Below are 24,182 nucleotides of genomic sequence, written 5' to 3'. Positions count from 1 at the left end.
TTGTAAGGACAAATTTTTCCGCAATAAAATAAATTCTGATTTTATATTATTTATTTATCTTTGCAAAGGCGTATATGAAAAATTGATTTTTGTAAGTTTCTAATGGATTTGATTCATAATTACATTATTTGTGGAAAGTTAAAGAATTTACCAAATAGGGAAAGTTTCTCATCGCCCAAGTTTCAATTGGATAGAAACTTGGAATCATACGACAAGTATTGCATGATGAATGAGAAGTTTCATATTTGGAAATTAGACTAATTCGTTGACAAAGTGTCAAGTGAAGAACTAGGAGATCAAGTACACAAGGTTGTGTGTTGATCAAGTCGACCACAAGAATGACAAAAATATTCGTCATGATTTACTAAAGGTTTAGTGGATATGATTAAGTGTAATTCCGAGTTGATTTGAAAGAGTTTAAATCAATAGCAGAACGAATAAGAAGAATCAAGTAGGCAGAAAGATAAAAGTTTCTCTATTCTAAGAAGAAGGGAGAGTACCTTTTATTATGTTTTGTGATAGGTCTTAATGATTAAGAACCATATCTCAATTGATACTCTAAGTGAGTCTTAGTGCAATTGTATGTCTAAGAAGAGGAATCAAGAATTGAAGAAATGGTTAAATCAAGAAGTCAGTCATACTTCGTTCCAAAACAAGTCTTAAAGTTAAGATTATGATATTGAGTGATGTCTTGGATAAGACAAAGATCAACTAGGACCAATTTTGTGATGTCTTGGATAAGACAAAGTTGTGATGTCTTGGATAAGACAAAGATCAACTAGGACCAATTTTGTGAAGTGTTTTGTTTTGATAAAAACTACACTAACTCTTGAATATTGGTTTGTCAAGAAATGTTTTATTGGCAAGAGAATCTTATATGTCAAGGAGTCAGTGGGAGTCTTAATGGTCTTGAAAGGTTTCAAGAACAAATCAAAATGAACCTTATCGAACATCACTAGCACACGACTTGAGGTTTACAACCTATCGTGTTGACATTATCTTGTTTCTCTGTCGTCCCAATTGAGTTAATTATGCACGTGAGTTCTAGAAGTTCTCATTTGAATGCATAAAAGGCAAGGACCTTGATCAATGAATAGTACATTGATAAGATAGGGTGAGTTTCTTAACTACTTGGAAGAAATGGTGGGCAGCCGTGTTACCATAAGGCAAGACATCAAGATTAAGAAAGTTCGGTCCATATGAGGTTGAATTTGTCTCAAACCTTGGGTTTGACAAATTCACATGGATATGAACACATACACCATTAAAATCTAAGTGTCATAAGATTTCCTCTTCCATGAAGATGGAAGTGAGGAAATACTTTCACTAAGAGAGATTTTAAGAAGATAATGATTGTGAAATTCTATTCTCGAATTCGATTATGGTTACGGTATCCCTTTCCATGATTCGAATTGTGAGATTTGGCAATGTGTCTTAATTATTTAGACACACATATGAGCTATCTAAAAGAAAAGTGTATGAGTTCAAGAAGCCTTGGTAAAGGATTATCAAAGCATTAAGTATTAGAAATATGAACTTGAGAAATTCAATAGGTATTGTTTTTCTGTAAGTTAAGCTATTTTCTGAATACATGTCAAAGCTAGTGGGTGCATAAGTGTTATGTTTATAATAATCATCATGATAGTGGGAGCATAAATGGTATGATTGTATGATTATTAAGGCAAGTATTGCAATTTAGCAATATTAATTATAGAAAACAAGAGTCATACTTTGCAAAGTTGTAAGGGTTGAATAGTTGTTTTACTATAATTAAGGGAGAGAATATTATGCTTCATTTAAAATCTAAAGGCTTAGGTTGTGGAATGTTAATATCTTTAGTCAAAGATACATAGTGTGTTCTTAAATTTCGATTATGATTACGGCATTCCTCTTCATAAATTTCGAATTATGAGAACGTAGCACATAAAATATTATGACAAAGTATCATATCTTTATGTAAGACATTGTGCATCGTGTCCTATACGCTTCGGGTATAGGATTGATTGGTAGTGCTATAATATTTGACCATTATAAAATTTTCTAAATGTCTAGCGCATTTAGAGGGAAAAAGAACAAGAATCGGTTTTGACTAAGATAATTAAACAACTATCAAAGGACGATCCAAAGCTTGTTGTGGATTGATCGCTTGTGAGTAGTTGGAAGTATGATATTAGATGGAGCATATCGACATTATTATGAATAGATAAGATTCTATTAAGAATGATTTGTGATATGGTAAGTATGGAAAGGTTTCCGTATTGGGAGTTAGATATTGAGAATCTATGTCTAAACTTTATGCACAAGGATGTTCAAAGAAATGTACTTTGAGTGAGAGACATCACATCTATGGAATTGTCTAGTAACAATCTCTAATAGAGGAATTTGTAATATCATTGGCAATAGTCATTATAACTTTAGTGCAGTGACATTATGAAAGGATCATCGCATAAAATTTTAGAATCTAACATATTCTAGAAGTGGCAAGAATTTGATATTCTTTCACTTGAAGAAAGGATTGGGAGTTGTGAAATGACTATGATTGGAAATGTGTTCATTTGATGTATTTCACAAAGTAAGGACCATAAGTAAACATTGTGTGCATGCTAAGAGCATGGGACAAGTGTGGTAATAATTCAAGTAAGAAGTTGATTACCCGAAACAACAAATAATGAGTAATCGATATGGTGATAAATAAAAGGTGTTTATTTATACTCAAAGGTTTGAGGCCATATGGGATTAGTATTATCCTTGTGTTTCACTTTGCATGTTTTTACTTCCTGAATAATTAATTATTTCAAAATAATCGAATTATTCGAACGAACCACAGTCGTTCATATGTTGGAAGTAGGTATGAATGAAGACTGTCGTGAATTGGTGTGTGGATTGTCTAAAGAGCATTAGACATAAGCAAATGTTTGCTGCAACGTTCATGAGTGCTTATGAATATGATTTGAGCATTGGATTAAACCCACGCTCACTTGTATCACTTCATAGATTTTGTCACAAGTGATTGGTGAGACGATAATATCTTATATTCTTGAAACCGAGATGTGTGAGTTGCATCTTGTGAGTCGGTTGCACATTGATAATATGTAAATGCACCAATAACTTGGTGTTATAAAACATATTGTTGTGTGATATTTGGTGAGTGAGTGCAAGCGAGCATTGAGTCAAAGTTTATCCATTCCTTTTATCCAAAGTAGGATGAAAGCGTTATATGTGGGCCCCTCGATGATTTAGTGATGGCACCTAAGTGCTTGGCCAAGTCGGGACTAAATTGATGTGTTCAATTGTAGTCTGTCATCTGTCGTCATAAATCTGAATTTGAGAAACAACACATAGACAGAGAGAATGATTTAGATCCATGTCTTAGTCTATACGATAATATCTATAACGGAGGAATATATGATCCCTTATCTAAAGGACACGCGTATCTAATAAGATCAGAGTTGACAGCGACTTTAGAAAGCTACGATTGCAGATCAGGATCTGAAGTCATATGCGGAATATGTCACACCCCAAAAAACCGAAGGCGGAAACGTTTCCGGGGTTAACTCCACGTTGAGTATCAAATCCAATGCACATAGTAAGTAAAGTAAAACAACCATTACATTACATAAGAAAAGTTTTACAGTTGTTTCAAAAGTAAAGTTTGTACAGTTGTGATACATAGTATATATAAACAAAATGAAACGGGTCTTCATGTACTCCGTCTTCTGACCAAAAAGGGATCTTCAGGTACCTGTTCAAACGCTGACCTGAGAACACAAGCGGTTTGAAAATCAGCATAACGCTGGTGAGTTCATAAGCGGTTTTTGTTTGTGAAAATGTTCAAGTTTCCTTTCTGTTTCTGAAATGTTATGTATACCAAGAAAATCCCATATTTTCTTAATAGTTGGTTGTTGTTTCACACATGTAAAGTATAGTAAGTTTGTACACTGAAAACATGTCTACTCATGTGAAAATGTATAGTTTGATTATCCAGCTTGTTAAACTGTTCTGTTTACTTATAATGTATTCCCAGGAAAGTCCCATACTTTCCTTATTGTATATTACCAATTGTAAAAGATGTAATGTTACCCAGTTTGTTACCCTTTCTAGTTATGTAGGTGTTACCCAGGAAGGCCCCATGCTTTCCTGCATGTTGGTTTCCAATGTGAACGATGTAAAAGATGTAAAAGATGTATAAAGTGGTTCATTATTACTATAAGTAAATCTCTGTTATCCTAATTGCGAGTTCCATAACCATACGATGGACTAAACCTGTGGCAATAAGTAGTCCACATGTGGCAATAAGTAGTCCACATACTTATGACTTTCGTCACCCTTGAACCATTTCGGTTCGGCTGTAGCTAGCAGCCAAGCTTGGGGTAGTCAGCCCTGTATAGATCTATACACTCAAGTCACGCTCTCTAAATACCAGAGATTCTGGTTACGGGTGTAGTCCTCCACTCGCGTATCTCTGTGGAGTGTTCGCCGAGGACGTGTCTCCAATCATACAGGATTAACAAATTTACTAGTAATAATATGATAGTCCTCCACTCGCATATATGTGTGGAGTGTTACCAAGGACAAAACAGTGTACAGGTATTACATTCAAATGTATAATGTCATGCTTTTAACTGATAAAAAATGGAAAACCATTTGTGAAATATATGTAAAACATAACAGTTTAAAGATCCATTTCACAAATATATGTTACGTGATCTGCATGTTCAAATAGTTATCAGTTGTAGTAATCAGTATTAAAAGCATATGGGATATGAAACACATTTGAAAACATGTTTTGAGTAAAAGAATTTCCTTGTACTTTGCTTGTGTTCCCCCCCCCCCCCTGAAAACAGTGAAAACAGTGAAAAAGGGTAGGGGTATGAACTCACCGGACTCGGAAATGCGTCGGTTTTGGATACTAGACGTTGGTTCGGGGTTTGATTACTCGCGATGTCCCTATGTAAAATGAAATAATGTCCATATATATTCAATTAGGGATACATTCACTAATTATATGGAACATTACACTCCAACGAGGTTAAACACCTCAAAACGAGCGTTTGGAGTGACCCGGGTGACATCTTCGGATGTGTATTGGCACTAGGGACTTGGGACTTGAGTTTACTCCCCAAGAGTAAACATTTTAAGGAGTTTACAGCCACATAACACACCCACACATGAGTTTACGGCCGTAAACTCATGTTGGTGTCATTTGGAGGGTTTAATGGCTTGTTTGGACATGGGGATTGTTGGAATGGATCTCTAAAATGCCTTGGAATGGATTACATGTAATTATACCACTTAGAAGGGAGTTTACGGCCACAACCATGGAGTTTACGGCCGTAAACTCACCCATGGCCAAGAAAAATTGGTTTAAGGCACACGAAGCAATCACATGTGATTCTAACTAATTTTCTAAGGCTTGGTATCAACTTGTGGCTTCATTTAACACCTATGTATGAGTTTACGGCCCAGATACATACCCTCTAGCCGTAAACTCTAATTTGGTTAAGAAGAGATTAGTTTTTGATGCTATGAACAATCACATGTGATTCTAGGAATTTATCCAAGCCTTTGGGGTGAATTAGGAGCATTTTTGGCATGACTTTATGAGTTTACGGCCAAGGGTATGTTCCTAGGCTGTAAACTCCTATATGTGGTACTTTTGAAGTGTTACAAACCCTTAAATTATTTTTAGATGAATCTAGGATTTACCACAAGGCCATTGGTTGAGTTACAAGGCATTTGGACATGTTTAAAGGCACTAAATCCCCCTTTTAGAGGAGTTTACGGCCCAAGAAGGAGCCTTGGCCGTAAACTCTCTTTTGTCTCATATATTTCATGTTTAATGTGTTCCAAGTCCAGATTGGTAAGCCTCAAGGTCATATCTAAGTCCCAACTATGATTTGGAAGGGAAATTTTGGCTTAAAAACCCCATTTTAAGGAGTTTACGGCCCAAGCTTGATCCTTGGCCGTAAACTCATGTTCTTGGTCCCAAAACTAAGTTTAAACATCAATTTGAAGGCTAAAGAGGTTAGATAACAAGTTAGGGATGTTACCTCTTTGATTGGAAGCCTTAAATCTTTGTTTTGGACCTTTTATTATGGATGAGGAGAGAGGTTGGGAGAGTTTTATGAGAAAATGACCAAAGGCTTCAAATGGAGTCTTAAAACACTTTATATAGTGTCTAATTTTTGGACACGGTGGAATTCTACCGGATATCAGCGTTAGACGAGGCTTTTGGTCGTACCCGATTGAGTTGTCGTAACCCGATACGGTAATTTCTAGAAATATTCCGATCACTAAAGTTGGGTGTTAAAATGATTTCTAAATGTATTAAGACACCCATTAAGTCATTTTAAATACGTACCAGTTAATGACTTAATTAAACGGAAGATCGGAAATCGAATTTGGAAACGACGATTGGTTGCGTGAATTGTACTACGAAAGAGTTACAAGAGATGATACGGAAATTTCGGGTTGTAACATTATCCCCCCGTTAAAGGGAATTTCGTCCCGAAATTCAAAGTTTAAAACACAAGACAAGATACAAATCATGGATCTGGAAAGAGTTGTGGATACTTCTGTTTCATTGAATCTTCTCGTTCCCAAGTGAATTCCGGTCCCCGCTTAGCATTCCAGCGAACCTTCACTAACGGGATGCGACTTTGCTTTGTACGTTTGACTTCTCGATCCATGATTTTGATCGGTTCCTCCACAAAGTTGAGGTTTTCATTGATCTCGATCTCGTCTATGGGGATCATTAGGGTTTCATCGGATAGGCAATTTTTGAGATTTGAAACATGGAAGACAGGATGAATGTTACTGAGTTTGTGAGGTAAACAAAGTTTATAGGCAACTGGACCGATCCTGGAGAGGATCTCGAAGGGTCCAATGTACCTTGGATTAAGTTTCCCACGCTTACCAAAGCGTACAGTGCCTTTCCAGGGCAAGACCTTCAACAGTACACGGTCTCCAACCTGGAATTCTAGTGGTTTCCGACGATTATCAGCGTAACTCTTTTGGTGATCACGTGAAGCTTTCAATCGCTTACGGATTTGAATGATATTTTCGGTGGTTTCGCGGATGATTTCAGGACCAGCGAGAGCACTGTCGGGGACTCGACTCCTGGCTAACTGTGTATCCCCCACCTCGGCCCAGCACAGAGGGGATCTGCACTTACGACCGTATAGGGCTTCAAACGGAGCAGCCCTAATGCTGGTGTGGTAACTGTTGTTGTACGAGAATTCGATCAAAGATAGATGTGTGTCCCACGACTTTCCAAAGTCAATGACACATGCCCTAAGCATGTCCTCCAGGGTTTGGATTGTTCTCTCACTCTGTCCATCGGTCTGAGGATGATACGTTGTGCTCATATCTAGTTTGGTTCCAAGGGCTTTCTGAAGGGACTGCCAGAATCTGGAGTTAAACCTGCTATCTCGATCAGAGATAATGGATACAGGTACACCGTGTAGACGTACTACCTCTTGGATGTAGATTCGCGCGAGTCTTTCCATCTTGTATGATTCTTTGATCGGAATGAAGTGAGCAGATTTTGTCAAACGATCGACAATTACCCAAATGGTATCGTACCCACTAGAACACTTGGGCAGTTTGGTGATGAAATCCATGGTAATCATTTCCCATTTCCATTCGGGGATATCGGGCTGTTGGAGCAGACCTGAGGGTTTTTGGTGCTCAACTTTAACCTTGGCGCAGGTCAGACACTTGCCCACGAATGTAGCTATCTCAGCTTTCATGTTTGGCCACCAGTATTGCTTCTTGAGATCCAGGTACATCTTGTCCGAACCTGGGTGAACAGAGTATTTGGTTTTGTGTGCCTCCTCCATGACAATCTCCCTGAATCCACCGAACTTTGGAATCCAGATCCGATCCATGAAACAATAGACTCCGTCACTTCTGATCTCAAGTTTCTTTTCCATTCCTCTCAAAGTTTCGATCAACACGTTCTCAGGTTTGAGAGCTTCTAACTGGGCTTCTCGGATTTGCATGGGTAAGTTGGAATGGATGGTCATCGTCTGGTTCTTCACTTTGTGGCATGCACTATCCTTTCGGCTAAGGGCATTTGCTACCACATTGGCCTTGCCGGGGTGGTAACGGATTTCACACTCATAATCACTGAGTAATTCTACCCATCGTCGTTGCCTCATGTTTAAGTCTTTTTGATCAAAGATATGCTGCAGGCTCTTGTGATCAGTGAAGATCGTGCACTTGGTTCTGTAGAGATAATGTCTCCAAATCTTCAATGCAAAGACTACGGCTCCTAGTTCCAAGTCATGTGTGGTATAGTTGACCTCGTGTGCTTTCATCTGTCTTGAGGCATAGGCAATCACCTTTCCTCTTTGTATGAGCACACAGCCTAAACCTTGATTAGACGCATCGCAGTAGACAACGAAGTCCTCTGTCCCTTCGGGCAGAGACAGAACAGGTGCGCTGCATAAGGCTCTCTTCAACGTTTGAAATATAGTTTCTTGTTTATCACTCCAACAAAAGGGTACACCTTTCTGTGTTAGAGTGGTTAAAGGTTTGGCGATTTTGGAAAAATTTTGAATGAATCTTTGATAGTAGCCGGCGAGACCCAAGAATTGACGAATTTCGGTGGGTGTCTTCGGTGCCGACCAATTCTCTATCGCTTTAATCTTGGAAGGATCTACGTGAATACCCTCCTCACTTACCACGTGACCGAGGAAAGTTACCTTCTGTATCCAGAATTGACACTTGGAAAATTTCGCGTATAGTTTTTCGGATCTAAGGGTCTCCAACACTAACCTCAAGTGTTGCTTATGGTCTTCTTCACTTCAGGAGTAGACGAGGATGTCGTCAATGAACACGATGACAAACTTGTCTAAGAAGGGATGGCACACCCAGTTCATCAGATCCATGAACACAGCCGGTGCATTGGTTAGACCGAAGGGCATCACTACGAACTCGTAGTGTCCATACCGAGTCCTAAAAGCTGTTTTGGAAACATCATTCTCCTGAACTCGTAACTGATGGTACCCTGATCGTAGGTCTATCTTTGAGAAGTAGCTGGCTCCCTGGAGTTGGTCGAAGAGGTCATCTATTCGCGGAAGAGGGTATCGGTTCTTAACGGTCAACTTGTTCAACTCACGGTAGTCGATACACATCCGAAAGGATCCATCTTTCTTCTTGACAAACAGTATCGGAGCTCCCCAGGGTGAGGAACTCGGTCTAATGAATCCTTTATTGAGCATCTCGTTGAGTTGACTGGATAACTCCTGCATTTCTACTGGAGCTAATCGATACAGAGACTTTGCTATGGGGGTAGCTCCAGGAATTAGGTCAATACAGAACTCGACCTGACGTTCGGGAGGAATTCCTGGAAGCTCTTCGGGAAATACATCAGGAAAGTTACAGACTTCGGGGATGTTTGCGAGGTCTCTAACTTCTTGTTTCTTGTTGATCACATGGGCTAAGAATGCAATGCACTCCTTTCGTAGGAGTTTTCGAGCTTTGATGCAGGAAATGATATGAAGATTGGAACTAGGTTTATCGCCATAGATTACAAGAGTTTGATCCGAAGGAAGATTTAGGCGGATGGATTTTTCGTAACAAAGGATATCAGCATGATTGGGACTCAACCAATCCATGCCAATGATAACATCAAAGCTCTTAATGGAAACGGGCATGAGATCTATAGGAAATGAGTGATCATTTAGGGTAAGTGTACAGCCTATGAATACATCGTTAGTGCTTTCTTTCTCACAGTTAGCCATCTCGACGGTAAACGTTTCAGTTAGTGGTTAGGGATTACGTTTTAGATTATGTTTGAATGCATGACTAACAAAACTCCTTTCAGCACCCGAATCGAAAAGAATACTAGCATATGAGTTGTCGAGAAGGAATGTACCCGAAACAACAGTGGGATCAGCGACTGCTTCATCCCGTCCCATGGTTAGAATCCTTCTAGTGTTATCAGCAGTCGACTTCTTGGGACAGTTCCTTTTAAAGTGCCCAACTTCTCCACAGTTGTAGCAGGCTTGGCTAACACCTGCTCCAGATGATTGGTTGACTGATTGGGTAGGAGTTTTGCAGAATCGAACTGTGTGCCCTTTCTTACCACAGTTGGTACAGGATAGTTCTCGGCAGGGACCAGGATTGTGATGGTATTTGCACTTGTCACACAGAGGAAGATTACCAGCATATTTACTGGTAGGAGTTGGAGTTGTGGATCCCACAACAGAAGCAGCAGCAACAGGGGTAGTAGCAGCATGAACTGCTACTGTCTGCTGTTTCTTGGAAGATCCTTGAGAAGATTGACCCTACTTCTTCTTCTTCCAGAATTTTCTCTTCTCGCCACTCCTTTGGGTCGGCTCAGAAGTGGTAGTGATTTCCTTAACGTCATCGCTATGATCAATCAGAGTTTGAGCTAAAGTCTTGGCACTATCATAGGTATCTGGACGGGCAGCCAAAACATGACTCTTTGTTGGTTGGGATAACCCCCAAATAAACCTCTCAATCTTTTTGTTTTCAGGAGTGACTAATCCCGGGAAGAGAAGTGCGAGATCATCGAATCGGGAAGTGTATGCAGCAATGTCGGAACCTTTCATCTTCAGGTTCCAGAGCTCGTGCTCTAGTTTCTGCATTTCACCACGGGGGCAGTACTCGGCAATGAGGAGTTCTTTCATGGCTTCCCAGCCCATGGCATTGCCTATGGGTAAGGTCAGAGATTTGACTCGGCTATTCCACCAAGTCAAGGCTTTATCAACGAACGTACAGGCCGTGAATTTAACTTTATCGGACTCCGCACAAGCACAGATTTCAAAGATGGACTCGATTTTCTTGAACCATCGGGATAAGGAAATGACACCTCCAGCGCCATTGAAGGATGTTGGTTTTGCGTTCATGAAATCCTTATAAGAACCCCCTATTTGGTGTCCCTGGCTAACTTCGGGGTTTTGAGATTGGGGACCACCTCCTGAACCACCAGGGTTCACTTGTGACATGGCTGCCACAATTGCAGCAGTCAGGACCGTCTGAAGTGATGCTAGGTCAAATTGGGGAGGAGGTGGCGGCGAAGAAGGATTGTTGTTGTTCTTTGAGTTGGGTCTCTTTCGGGGAGGCATCTTGATCTAATAAGATCAAGAAAGAGAGGATGGTAAGTCCTCTACATTGAATCGATAGATATAGCAGTTATATGATCTGAATAAGCGATAAAGCAGGAAAGAGTTATCGAAACAGATAATTTATCGCTAAGAATAATCACAGAAAGCCACTCGAATAAGGATTTCAACAGAGGATTGGGATCGAGAAATACTCCCATAGTATTTCATGAATCGATTATGACAATGGTTCGATGTTTGGAATATTAGGGTAAGTTTTAGGCATGCCGCATACCACAGTCACTCCCAAGCACATGTTGGCCGTGTCTCGAATGAATATAGTTGGCCAGGCTATATTGACCCTAGACACGACTACATAACTGCCCAGGTTTAACCATAGTACACAACACCCAATTACTTATGTTCTGTTCTACTTGTGGTTACGAATGACGACGGTTCGGTATACTTGTATAATTTTTGAAAATACATGTAGTTTGAAGACACTTTTAATTCAGAGCACTTAGGGACTTTATTGTTTATAGTTTTATACCATGTAAGGTTTGGTATACTTCATTCACTATAAACAAGGGCTCTGATACCAATCTGTCACACCCCGAAAACCGAAGGCAGAAACAATTCCGGGGTTGACTCCACATTGAGTATCAAATCCAATGCACATAGTAAGTAAAGTAAAACAACCATTACAATACATAAGAAAAGTTTTACAGTTGTTTCAAAAAGTAATGTTTGTACAGTTGTGATACATAGTATGTATATATGAGCAAAATGAAACGGGTCTTCATGTACTCCGTCTTCAAGCAAAAGGATCTTCGGGTACCTGTTCTAACGTTGACCTGAGAACACAAGCGGTTTGAAAATCAGCATAACGCTGGTGAGTTCATACCCCTACCCTTTTTCACTGTTTTCACTATTTTCAGGGGGGGAACACAAGCAAAGTATAAGGGAATTCTTGTACTCAAAACATGTTTTCAAATGTGTTTCATATTCCATATGCTTTTAATACTGATTACTACAACTGATAACCATTTGAACATGCAGATCACGTAACATATATTTGTGAAATGGGTCTTTAAACTGTTATGTTTTATATATATTTCACAAATGACTTTCCACATTTTATCAGTTAAAAGCATGACATTAGACATTTGAATATAATACCTGTACACTGTTTTGTCCTTGGTAACACTCCATATATATACGCGAGTGGAGGACTATCATATTATTACTAGTAAATTTGTTAATCCTGTATGATTGGAGACACGTCCTCGGTGAACACTCCACAGAGATACGCGAGTGGAGGACTACACCCGTAACCAGAATCTTTGGTATTTAGAGAGCGTGACTTGAGTGTATAGATCTATACGGGGCTGACTACCCCACGCCTGGCTGCTAGCTACAGTGGAACCGAAATGGTTCAAGGGTGACGAAAGTCATAAGTATGTGGACTACTTATTGCCACATGTGGACTACTTATTGCCACAGGTTTAGTCGATCGTATGGTTATGGAACTCGCAATTAGGATAACAGAGATTTACTTATAGTAATAATGAACCACTTTATACATCTTTTACATCTTTCACATATGGTAATCAACGTTCAGGAAAGTATGGGACTTTCCTGGGGTAATCATGGAACCTAACCACGTTTACATCTTTTACATCGTTCACATTGGAAACCAACATGCAGGAAAGCATGGGGCTTTCCTGGGTAACTCTTACATAACTGGAAAAAGTAACAAACTGGATAACATTACATCTTTTACAATTGGTAATATACAATAAGGAAAGTATGGGACTTTCCTGGGAATACACGATAGGTAAACATAACAGTTTAACAAGCCGGATAACCAAACTATACATTTTTACATGAGTAGACATGTTTTCAGTGTACAAACTTACTATACTTTACATTTGTGAAACAACAACCAACTTTTAAGAAAATATGGGATTTTCTTGGTGTGTGTAACATTTCAGAAACAGAAAGGAAACTTGAACATTTTCACAAACAAAAACCGCTTATGAACTCACCAGCATTATGCTGATTTTCAAACCGCTTGTGTTCTCAGGTCAGTGTTAGAACAGGTACCCGAAGATCCTTTTGCTTGAAGACGGAGTACATGAAGACCCGTTTCATTTTGCTCATATATACATACTATGTATCACAACTGTACAAACTTTACTTTTTGAAACAACTGTAAAACTTTTCTTATGTAATGTAATGGTTGTTTTACTTTACTTACTATGTGCATTGGATTTGATACTCAATGTGGAGTCAACCCCGGAAATGTTTCTGCCTTCGGTTTTCAGGGTGTGACAGATAGTTATTAGACTTATCCAAGTGGGACACTGTTGGATTAGTTTCTAAGTCCATAACTATTTTGGTATGTACTTGACCTGATGGTGCATGGTCCTTTTGGGTTGCCTTTACCAAAGCAACTTGATAGGATGAATTATGGAGAGAAAGGATTAAATATGATTTATTAATATATTATGAGAATAATATATTAATTGCAATTAGTCCAGAATAAATAAGAATTAAGTTTGTGGCTAAAAGAGATTAATTAAACTTAAGGGACTGGAATTGTAATTATAAGATAATTGCAATTGGGCTATGGATTACCTTATTATATAAGGTTGGACGAATTCTATGGGGAAACCCATGAGAAATCGTCCAAGGCGTTTAAGAAAGGAGTTCATGGGTTGCTTAGGGCCTAAGCATCCAAATTAGGGTTTCCTAGTTTAAAACCCTAATAGCCTACATGTATATATAGTACCTTTAAGCCCCAAAAACGTGGTGAACTAATTCGTTAGGGTTTCCACGCGTTTTGGGCAGCCTCCTTCTCTTCTCCTCTTCATCCTCTTGCTCTTGGTGTTTGTGAACCATTAGAGGAGTGACATTTGTGACTCTAAGCTTTCTAAAGTGAATACAAGAAGGATTTGAGATTGTTATTGCTACATAACAATCAAGGTATGATCTAAACTCTAATTCATATAGTATATTGATTATCATATACTAGATCTAGGGTTTATAGTCTTGGATAAATTACATGTACAATAGAGAAACATAGATCCAAGCATTAGGGTTTGTATGAGCACATAAGATGTTCTTATGGCCAAAACCCATCATAAAGTTGTTTAAATAGGGGTGAAACCATAAAACTTAGGGTTTAATGTTTGGCCTAGTATGCCCCTCGTACCACATGTATACCTAGCGTACTAGGGAGGATCTTGCGTTCCCACTAGAATCAGTCTTTGCTCTCGAAGAAAGCCTCGAAAAACAGATCAGGGTAGTGCTCGTGCATCTCAGTCTCGGGCTCCCAAGTCCACTTTGAGCCTTTCCGGTGTTGCCACTGAACATTGACAAAGTGCAATACCTTATTCCTCAAGGACTTTACTCTCCAATCTAGAATCACCATTGGCCTATCAATGTAATTCTGGTGATCATCGACCTGAATGTCCTCCAAATAAACTAGAGTTGATCATTAGCTAACACTTCCTCAACAGGGAAACATGGAAGGTATCATGAATCTGGCTCAACTCCTCAGATAGCTCCAACCGGTAAGCCACCTTCCCACCCGGGCCAACACTCTGAAATGGTTAATAAAAATGGGCCCAACTTTCCCCGCTTCGTGAAGTGAATAACACCATTTCAAGATGATACCTTTGTTGGATTAGTATCTAAGACCATAACTATTTTGGTATGTACTTGACCCGATTATGAGCATGGTCCTTTTGGGTTGCCTTCACCATAGCAATATGTAGGATGAATTAAGGAGAGTGAGGTTTAATTATGATTTATTAATATATTATAAGAATAATCTATTAAAGGAGAAATCATAATGTTTAATTAATATTAGTCAAGAATTAGTTAAGAATTAATTTTTGTGGCTAAAAGAGATTAATTAAACTTAAGGGACTTATTATGTAATTATAAGATAATTATATAGATGGGCTTATGGACTCCATAGAAGGTGGAGTGGACGAATTCTATGGGGAAACCCATTAGAAATCGTCCAAGGCTTCTAAATAAGGAGTCCATGGGCTGCTTAGGGCTTAAGCAGTCAAATTAGGGTTTCCTTGTTAGATAACCCTAATTGCCTACCTATTTAAGGAGACCCTAAGCCCCAAAAACGTGGTGAATGATTCCCATAGGGTTTCTGGACGATTTTGGGTGCTCCTCTCTCTCTTCTCTCTTCATCCAAGTTGCTTAGTGGTGGTTGTGACTCCATTAGAGGTGCAACACTTGAGGACTTTACTCTCCTATCTAGAATCACCATTTCCATATAACAATCAAAGGTAAGATCAAAACCCTAATTTCAGTTATAGTTTATTAGATCTAGGGTTCATGGCTTTGGATAATCAATTGCATGTTCGTTAGACAAACTAGATCCAAAGCTATTAGGGTTTGCATTTACACCATAGGATTGATGTATTGCTCAAAACCCATCAGTGGTATCAGAGACTAGGGCTATTTGTTGATGAATTGATGCTTATTTGATAGTTTATTGGCTGAAAAATCTATTTTTGCACCTACTGCTTGACTGACTCGGCGAGTCAGTAGATGAACTCGGTGAGTCAGGCTGACTCAACGAGTCCAGTCTCTGACTCGGCGGGTCCAAGGGTCTGGCAGCGATTTTTGGCAATTTTCTTGCTGTTTAGGCTTTGGACTCTTACCATAAACATTTTTAATTAATAAAATCCAATTTTTATTGATTTTTGGTGAATATCTTTACCAAAATAGAAGATAATTATCAATTAATCAAATATTTATTGCCTTATAAGATAACCTTTAATTATTTAAGTTATTTGATGAATTATCTAGCAAGAAATTGAATTAGGTCAAATTTATATAATTACCAATTATTTGTTTAATTTAATTATTTGTAATTTGACCTAGATAGTTTTGAAAAGTTTCAAAACTTACCCTCAGGTTTTGAAATTTAACATTTGATTAAAAAGTTTAATTTTAAAATATTAAATTCTAAAACCCTAGTCTTTTCAAAAGGTTCAAATTACACCCACATGGTTTTGTTAATTTAATTAAAAGTTTAATTAAAAACAGAAAGTTAATAAAACCACCTACTATTTTAAAAGTGTAAAATACACCCTATACTATATATATGTAACATTAAAAGTCTAATATTATATATATATATATATATATATATATATATATATATATATATATATATATATATATATATATATATATGAGTAAAGAGTCAGTCTTACCGTTATTAGGCCTCATTCATGAAGTTGGTCTATAAGTGGTGTTTAAGGAAATTGCCTATAAAATGGCGATTGAATGGGTATTCACTCTTACCCACCGTACTCTTGACTAGTGGAGGGTCGTTAGCCGAATGGGTAGGATATGATCGAAACCTTACATTATAAGTATAATGATATACAAAGTAACTACATGCTTTTACAAATTCCAAAGTCATAGTTACTTTAGGCAAAATGTGAAATTGTATGCTAATCCATGGAATTACACTTCATACCCTTGTCAAACGTTACTGGAGCATGTGTACTTAACTGGAACACTAATTTGGGATTGACATTGGTGGCGAAGGGTGGCTCGATGTTTTTCATAGATCAATGGAGCGTGTGTGGCTAACCGACACATTGATTAGGTGATAGTAGATTTGTGTGCACTAAGTGATTCGCATGGTTATTCACAACTTGTTTGTGATCCTCAGCATCCCAGTCGCAACCTTGAAGGGAATAATCGAGATTAAACATGCCATTGAAAAGTTCAATGGATCTCAAAAGATCTAGGAGTTTCAGTTCTTTTAAAACTTAAATTTCCTTTTTGTTTTTCATGGTGGAAATTGGTAAATCGTCATTTACCTGCCTTCAAATATTCTGCAACTAGATTACGGCATACCTCTTCTAGGTTGTAGAGTATTGTGATGGATCCTAGCCTTGATGTTTCATTTTGGGTGTTAGATCAAGGCTTCTTTTCAACTGACTTGAACTTTCTCCCGTTTTGTAAATGTTAGAATCTTACAATGTCTTCCCAAATCCTTTGGAACAAGCTTTCCAAATGAAGATAGTGTTCCAAGATACGATCAAGGAAATGAGAGTCATGCTTCACTTCCTCCACCTCCTCATTTTGTTCTCCCTGGCCCACAAGTTCAAAGGCTTGAAAATTTCAAGCTCAGTCAAGCCCTATTGGCAAGTAAGCACGAAGATGGGAAACCTATGTGTACACACGTCTTGGAGATGAAATCACACATTGATAGGTTAAGGATGTTGGGTTTCAATATCTCATAAATGTTGGTTGTTGACTGGGTTCTTCGGTCACTTCCTGATTCGTATAGTGAATTCGTAAGAGAGTACTATATGATGGTTCACGATGTGACCCTCATTGATTTGACCTATTTGCTTATTGCTGTTGAATCAACGATGATTTGGCGCACTGGTCAAGCAAACTTGATTGGTCGATCAAACTCCCATACTTTATTGGACACTGGCTATATTGGAAGTCCAGAAAAGGCTGAGATTGTCCCTTGCTATGTACCAAAGGAGTCCATTTGCTTTTACAGCCAAGAGAAGAGGCATTGGAGACGAAGCTGCCCATTTTACATGAGAGATCTAAGAGATGGGAGAGTCAAGACGTGTGGCTCTATTTCAGGTAAAATCCATTAACTAACTCTATAAATTCCCATTTTTTGGTTCTTAATACATGATATGATAAGATTACATTTTGATGTTTTGCACGATCGAAGAAAAGAAATGAAACTTAAGGAAGAAGCGTGCTGAGTCTGATCATGAAGAAATGGTTTCGATTGCATGGATTTAAAGATCGGATTTTTGAGCTGCTATTTTAGAGTTAGGGTAGATTGCTAAGAAATATGTAATAGCATAGTTTTGCAATTGAATTGCATTGTAAATAAAATGTTTTTCCACAATAAAATAAACTTTGAGTTTTATCTTATTTATTTATCCTTACAATGGCGTGTGTGAAAAAATTGATGTTTGTGTATTTCTATTATTAGAAAAATGGATTTGATTCTTAATTAGGTTATTTATGGAAGTGTTGAGCGTTTACAAAATAGGAAGAGCTTCTCATCCCCCAAGTTTCAAGTGGATAGAAAATTGGAATCATGTAACGCGTATTGTATGATGAATGAAAAACTTTCGCATGTGGGAAATTTAGACTAATTCTTTGACAAAGTGTCAATTGAAGGCAAAGGAGATCGAGTACACTAGGTCGTACATTGATCAAGTCTACCACAAGAGTGATAATAATATTCGTCATGATTTACTAAAGTTTAGTAAATATGGTTATACTTATAAGATTGAACGTAATTTTGAGTTGATTGAAAGAGTTTCGATCAACAGCAGAACGAATAATAAGAATCTAGTAGGCAAAAAGATAAAAGTTTCTCCATTCTAAGAAGAAGGGAGAGTAACTTTTATTGTGTTTTATGATAAGTCTTAATGATTAAGAACCATATCTCAATTGATCCTCTAAGTGAGTCTTAGTACATTTGTATGTCTAAGAAGAGGAATCGGGAATTATGGAAATGGTTAAATCTAGAAGTCAATCATACTTCGTTCCATTATCGAGTCTTAGAGTCATACTCCAAGATTGTGAATTGAGTGACACGTCTTTAGTAGGTTTATAACACTGAACAAATGTGGAATTGGAAAAAGTCTCCTTATTTCGACACATTTTAAATTGGTAAGTTGTGATGTCTTGCAGAAGACAAAGACCAACAAAAACGAATTGAGTGAAGTGTTAGTCTTGATAGGATTTCGCACTAACTCTTGAATATTTGTTTTGTCAAGAAAAATTCCTTGACAAAGAAAAACATATATGTCAAGAAGTCAGTGGGAGTCTCAATTGTCTTGAAAAGTTCAAGAGCTAATCAAGAAGAAACTGATAGTTGATCACTAGCACACGACTTGAGGTTGATGGCCTATCGTGTTGATAGAATTTTGTTTTAGTGCCATTCCAGATTAAGTCAACTATGCAATATGAGTTCTTTGAATTCTCAATTGGATTGCATAATGTCAAGGCACCCTGATCAATGGAAAGTACATTGATAAGGTAAGGGTGAGCTGCTTAACAACCTAGAAGCAATGATGGGCATTCGTACTTCCATAAGACGAGAAATCAAGATTGAACAAGTTCAATCCATATGAGTTGGATTTGTCACAAACACTGTCTTATGATTGTTGTTATGAAAAATTCACATGGATAGGAACACATACAATTTAAAATCTAAGTGTCATAATGTGACAACCCGAAATTTCCATTCTGTACAAACAATATCACTTCAATAGAAGTTATAACAGTCATAGTCAATTTTCAGACTTTTCGTATAAGTTGGAGTAATTCAGGGTTTACACTTCAGTAAATATCAGGAGAGTGGATGCACTATGGTTTTGTGAAACACTGTTATTCCAACACTCTGTTATATTAGAAATCATTTCAGGAATAAAAATATTTTCTGTCGAAAATATCAAAGGACTATAAATAGATTTCTGAACCAAATTCATTCATTATTCACATTTCCAACTAGAGAAATGCCATTTTCTCTCTCACGGATCTTTGGGTTTTCATCCCAAATCGTGAGTACACTTCTCTAGTTGTCTTATAATGCTTATTATGTAGTTATAACATGATTTAGGTGGCTAAATCACTAGGTTTAGGAGTTTACTCCCCAAGGTGTTCTTGGGTAGTAAACTCCCGAAACGAAGCCTAGCATGTCCCCCGTGATATACTACTGCCTTGGACTTGTATAGGAGTGTGTTAGGGACATGAAACCAAGCAAAAACCACCCAAGTTTGGGAGTTCACGGCCCAAGAATATCTTAGGCCGTAAACTCCATAATGATGCTCCAAATGGTGCTTTTAAGGCACCTAAGGCCTTAGACTTTCACCTAGACTTGTTCCCAATAAATCAAGGGCCTTAAACACATAAGAATCACATTTCAAAGTGAGTTTATGGCCATGACATGGTTCATGGGCCGTAAACTCATAAAAGGGGCACCAAAGTGTGTCAAGGGTCTTTATATGCTTGGAATAAAAGCCTAGAACCTATACAACTTGTGCATGAGACTTGAAAACACCAAAAACACACATCCTTAAGCGTTTACGGCCGTAAACTCTAAGGTAAATGGCCTTAGGGCCGTAAACTCCTCAAAGGAGCGTTTCTAGGTCTTAAACCCTTCCAAGAATTTAACCACCAAGTTGTAATAATTCTAGGAATCATTTGGAACTTCAAAACACACAATACCCCCATGGTTGGGAGTTTACGGTTGTAAAATCAAGAGTTTACAAGCGTAAACTCCATGTGTGTTGGTATTTGAAGAGTAAACACACATACAAGGTCCTTTGGAACTTTAAACCTCTTTAGCCTTGTCCCACAACAACTTAGATGCAACCATTAGGACTTATAACACTTATACAAAGTGTTTACATGTTCTAGAGTGTCCCAACTTATTTCATTAGTTATTATTTGGCTAATTAGTTATATATATGCTCATTATATGATAACTAGGCTCGTGCGTGTGAACAAGTCTCCGTTTGCCACCTAGCACAGTATCCGACACCTCAATCCAATCCACTCACCACAAGTGAGTTCATACCCCTGTTAATTAACCTTTGAAATACTTTTAAATATTTTAAATACTTTTATGGGGGGGAATACAAGTTAAATACTTATAGTTACTACATCAATCACATGTGATTAATAACTATAAAACCAATGATTTTATCACTATTCAAACTGTTTATCAAACTGCCTTACTTCAAAATGTTTTACAAACTCTTTTCTTACCAAATACTTTTATTTAAACTTTGTTATACTTCTTATAAATTACATGCCCATATATGTATAGATATATAAGAAATGTTTAAAGGGATTAGGAAGGCCATCCACCCTATTTCCTTTTCGCGCTTGAGATGTGGTCTGGTGGGATTTCGGGTAGCCGTCCGAAGGTCGTTTCAATATTAATTATATATCAAGTGTACATATATAGACATAAAAGTACTTCCATATTCATGCGTATTAGTTACATCCTTAGTAAGTTACCATCGGGGTAACACAGGATCATACTACTACAATTTCTAGATCAATGAGTTAGTTCATTCATGACTCAATACTTATTACTATAAGAACATATACATTACAGTACTATGAGTACATATACAACTATACTAGAAAGATAACATATACAACTATACTAGAAAGAGAACATATACAACTATACTAGGAAGAGAACATATACAATGATACTAGAACAAGTAACATTACATTACATATACATGAATACGTTAACAATTATGATCCACTGTATCGGAGCATGCCTTAAATGTCATGGCCCGAGTTGTAGCCAGAATTCTCTTGGAGGGAGAGCGTGAGTTTGCGTATAGATCTATACTGGATTGACTATCCTACACCTTGCTGCTAGCTACAACTGGACCTGCAGGTCTGCGGGTGCCAAACATCATTCCGTTTTACGACCATTCGTATGTCGTTGTTACCAGTCAATAGTATGGTGCAATTAATCACATGATACCTTAATATAAATCCAGTTTAAGTTAGTTAGTACATCAGTAGTTCCTATAACACAACACTTTAGTACTACAATAATTTACCCATTACATATACTTAGTGGTTATTTCACTTAAACATTAATGTACAAACTATATTTTAATAATGATAGTTACACTTGGGGAAATTACACACTTTTACAACAAATGATCATACCAAACAGTTAAGCCTTGGTAGAAGGCTACTTTAATAGAAAATATAGGTTTTTCTGAGAGATTCAAACTTTTACAAACACTTACAAACATTTACATACATTTTACAAACTTACACTTGAGACATGTTCAAACGTTTTGATAACAAACACCAACACTAAAATACTTATGAACTCACCAGCTTTATGCTGATAAACTCTTTCAAAATAACTTGTATTCTCAGATCGTCAGTAGACAGGTACCGAGGCCAGCTTTTGAGAAGATGGAGCGCATCCAAGACTCATCTTATTATTTTGATTTACATTATTTTTGGTGTCTATAACTGTATAGAACACGCTTGTATTAAAATTATATATTTAATGCAATGGATTATGTTGTTTTCTTGTTTACTTTTACTGTGTTGTGATACTTTACATGACGTCCTCCGCCCCAGAACGTTTCCGCCATTCTCGGTTTTGGGGTGTGACAGATTGATATCAGAGCATTGTTTATAGTGAATTAAGTATATCAACCTATAAAAGATATACTAACTATAAACCCATTTGGGATTAAAACACTCTGACCAAGAGTCTATACTTTAAATACTAAGATATTTAATTAAGTATACTAGTCTGCATTCATACTAAAATCAGTGTCACAATGACAAGAACAAAAGTATTACGATTGTTAAATATCACAGGTAAGCTCAGGGATGTATGGTCAGTCTTGGGAATGGCATAGCCTGATCAACTATGATGGTCCTAGGAGTGATTAGCATATGCCCTAGAATGGTTGTGATATTTTAACAAGTCTAAAAACTTACCAACAATACCACAAGAAGATCAGTAGAACCTAAACTTAAAATACTATAGGTGCATTTTGTACTACTAGCTACATATATACTATATCCTTATACCTCTCTTCTCGCATAGATTTAAGTGGTTGGATTCCATCATGGCGACCCGTACTTTCCAAATGAAGGCAACGCAAGATGGCTCGAAGCAGAGTCCGATGTTGAGCACCAAATATCGTTGGATGATCATCAAGTTGAAGGTTTCTCGGATGGATCTGACGTTGAGCCCGAAGTCAACAACCTACCTCCAGTAGGTCAAGCCCCGAAAAACAATCCCCGACCAGCTTTTCCAGGCCCTACACCTTTGTGGGCAACCAACTTAAATCGCTGGAGTGACGAACAGGGTCAACCCTTACCATACTTTGGGGACCGAAGCTTTTACAACAACAACGAAGGTGGTTCTGCTGACCGAGCTCTGCCCGTCATTATCCGCATAATAGCTCGTAATGTTTAGCAAGGTCAAGAAGCCATCGACCGAGTCATGGAGATTGATGCCAACTCTAGTCTCAACACAGTCCGCATCCGTCGTCTTGAAGAAGACATGGAACGGACCCGGAGAACCAATGAGACCCTGCAGCAACATCTGGTTGCCTCTCAAGCCGAAGTCATGGAACTTTGTGCTTGTCAAAGGGCTCATGAACGACACCTTCAAGAGGTGATCCGTCAAATGAGAGACCTCAGGGTTCTCCCGAGGAATACTCATCGCTGTTAGAAGATTTCTAGTACATCTCTGTCTTTTGGTTGAGGAATAGCCTTTAACATCTGTGCTCTAAGTAGCACTTGTCTGTAAAATATTCCGAACTTTCAGTACTCTAATTAGGAATCTAAGAACTGTCAAACTTTTCTGTCTGGTATGATGTAAGACCTACTGTTAGGTCGATTTTCCCTGAACTTATTACATCGGTAATACCAGTATTATTGATGTCTATCTAATCTGTGGGAAAAATCTGTACACTTGTGTTTTCCTACTAATATTCTTTGTTGTGATCTCAAACACTCATTCAACTGTTGGACTATGATTAGTTAGTCCATGTGTCACTCTCACCTTACTTACAAATTGATTCTTACCACTTTGCTTACCTTTATAAACTTATAGCTGAAAGATGCCTCCTTGCAAATCTCCCTGGAATAACCCTGCACCTCCACCGCCTCCTCCGCCTCCGGTCATCGATATTGCAGCCCTGAATGCTGCCGTAGCTGCAGCAGTGGCAACTGCCATGGTTTAGTATCACTCTTCTGATGCCAGCATAGGTGGAACCCCTGCTGAATCAATTCCGGTTGAAACCCCTGTGCGCTCGAGAGAGTGCTCTTACAAGGATTTCACCAACTACAAGCCGAAGTCCTTTCATGGGACTGGCAGAGTCATTGCCCTCTCGCAATGGTTCGAGAAGACTGAATCAGTCTTCGAAATCTGTTCATGCCCTGCTGCGAGCAAAGTCAAATATGTTGCATGCACCTTTAAAGGAAAGGCCCTGACGTGGTGGAATGGACACGTTAAAGCTCTAACCCTCGTCGTAGCCAACGACATGGGCT

This window comes from Lactuca saligna, chromosome 3, assembly GCF_052625555.1.
Source record: "Lactuca saligna cultivar CGN05327 chromosome 3, ASM5262555v1, whole genome shotgun sequence".
NCBI lineage: Eukaryota > Viridiplantae > Streptophyta > Magnoliopsida > Asterales > Asteraceae > Lactuca > Lactuca saligna.
Note: the sequence above shows the minus strand (reverse complement) of the source record.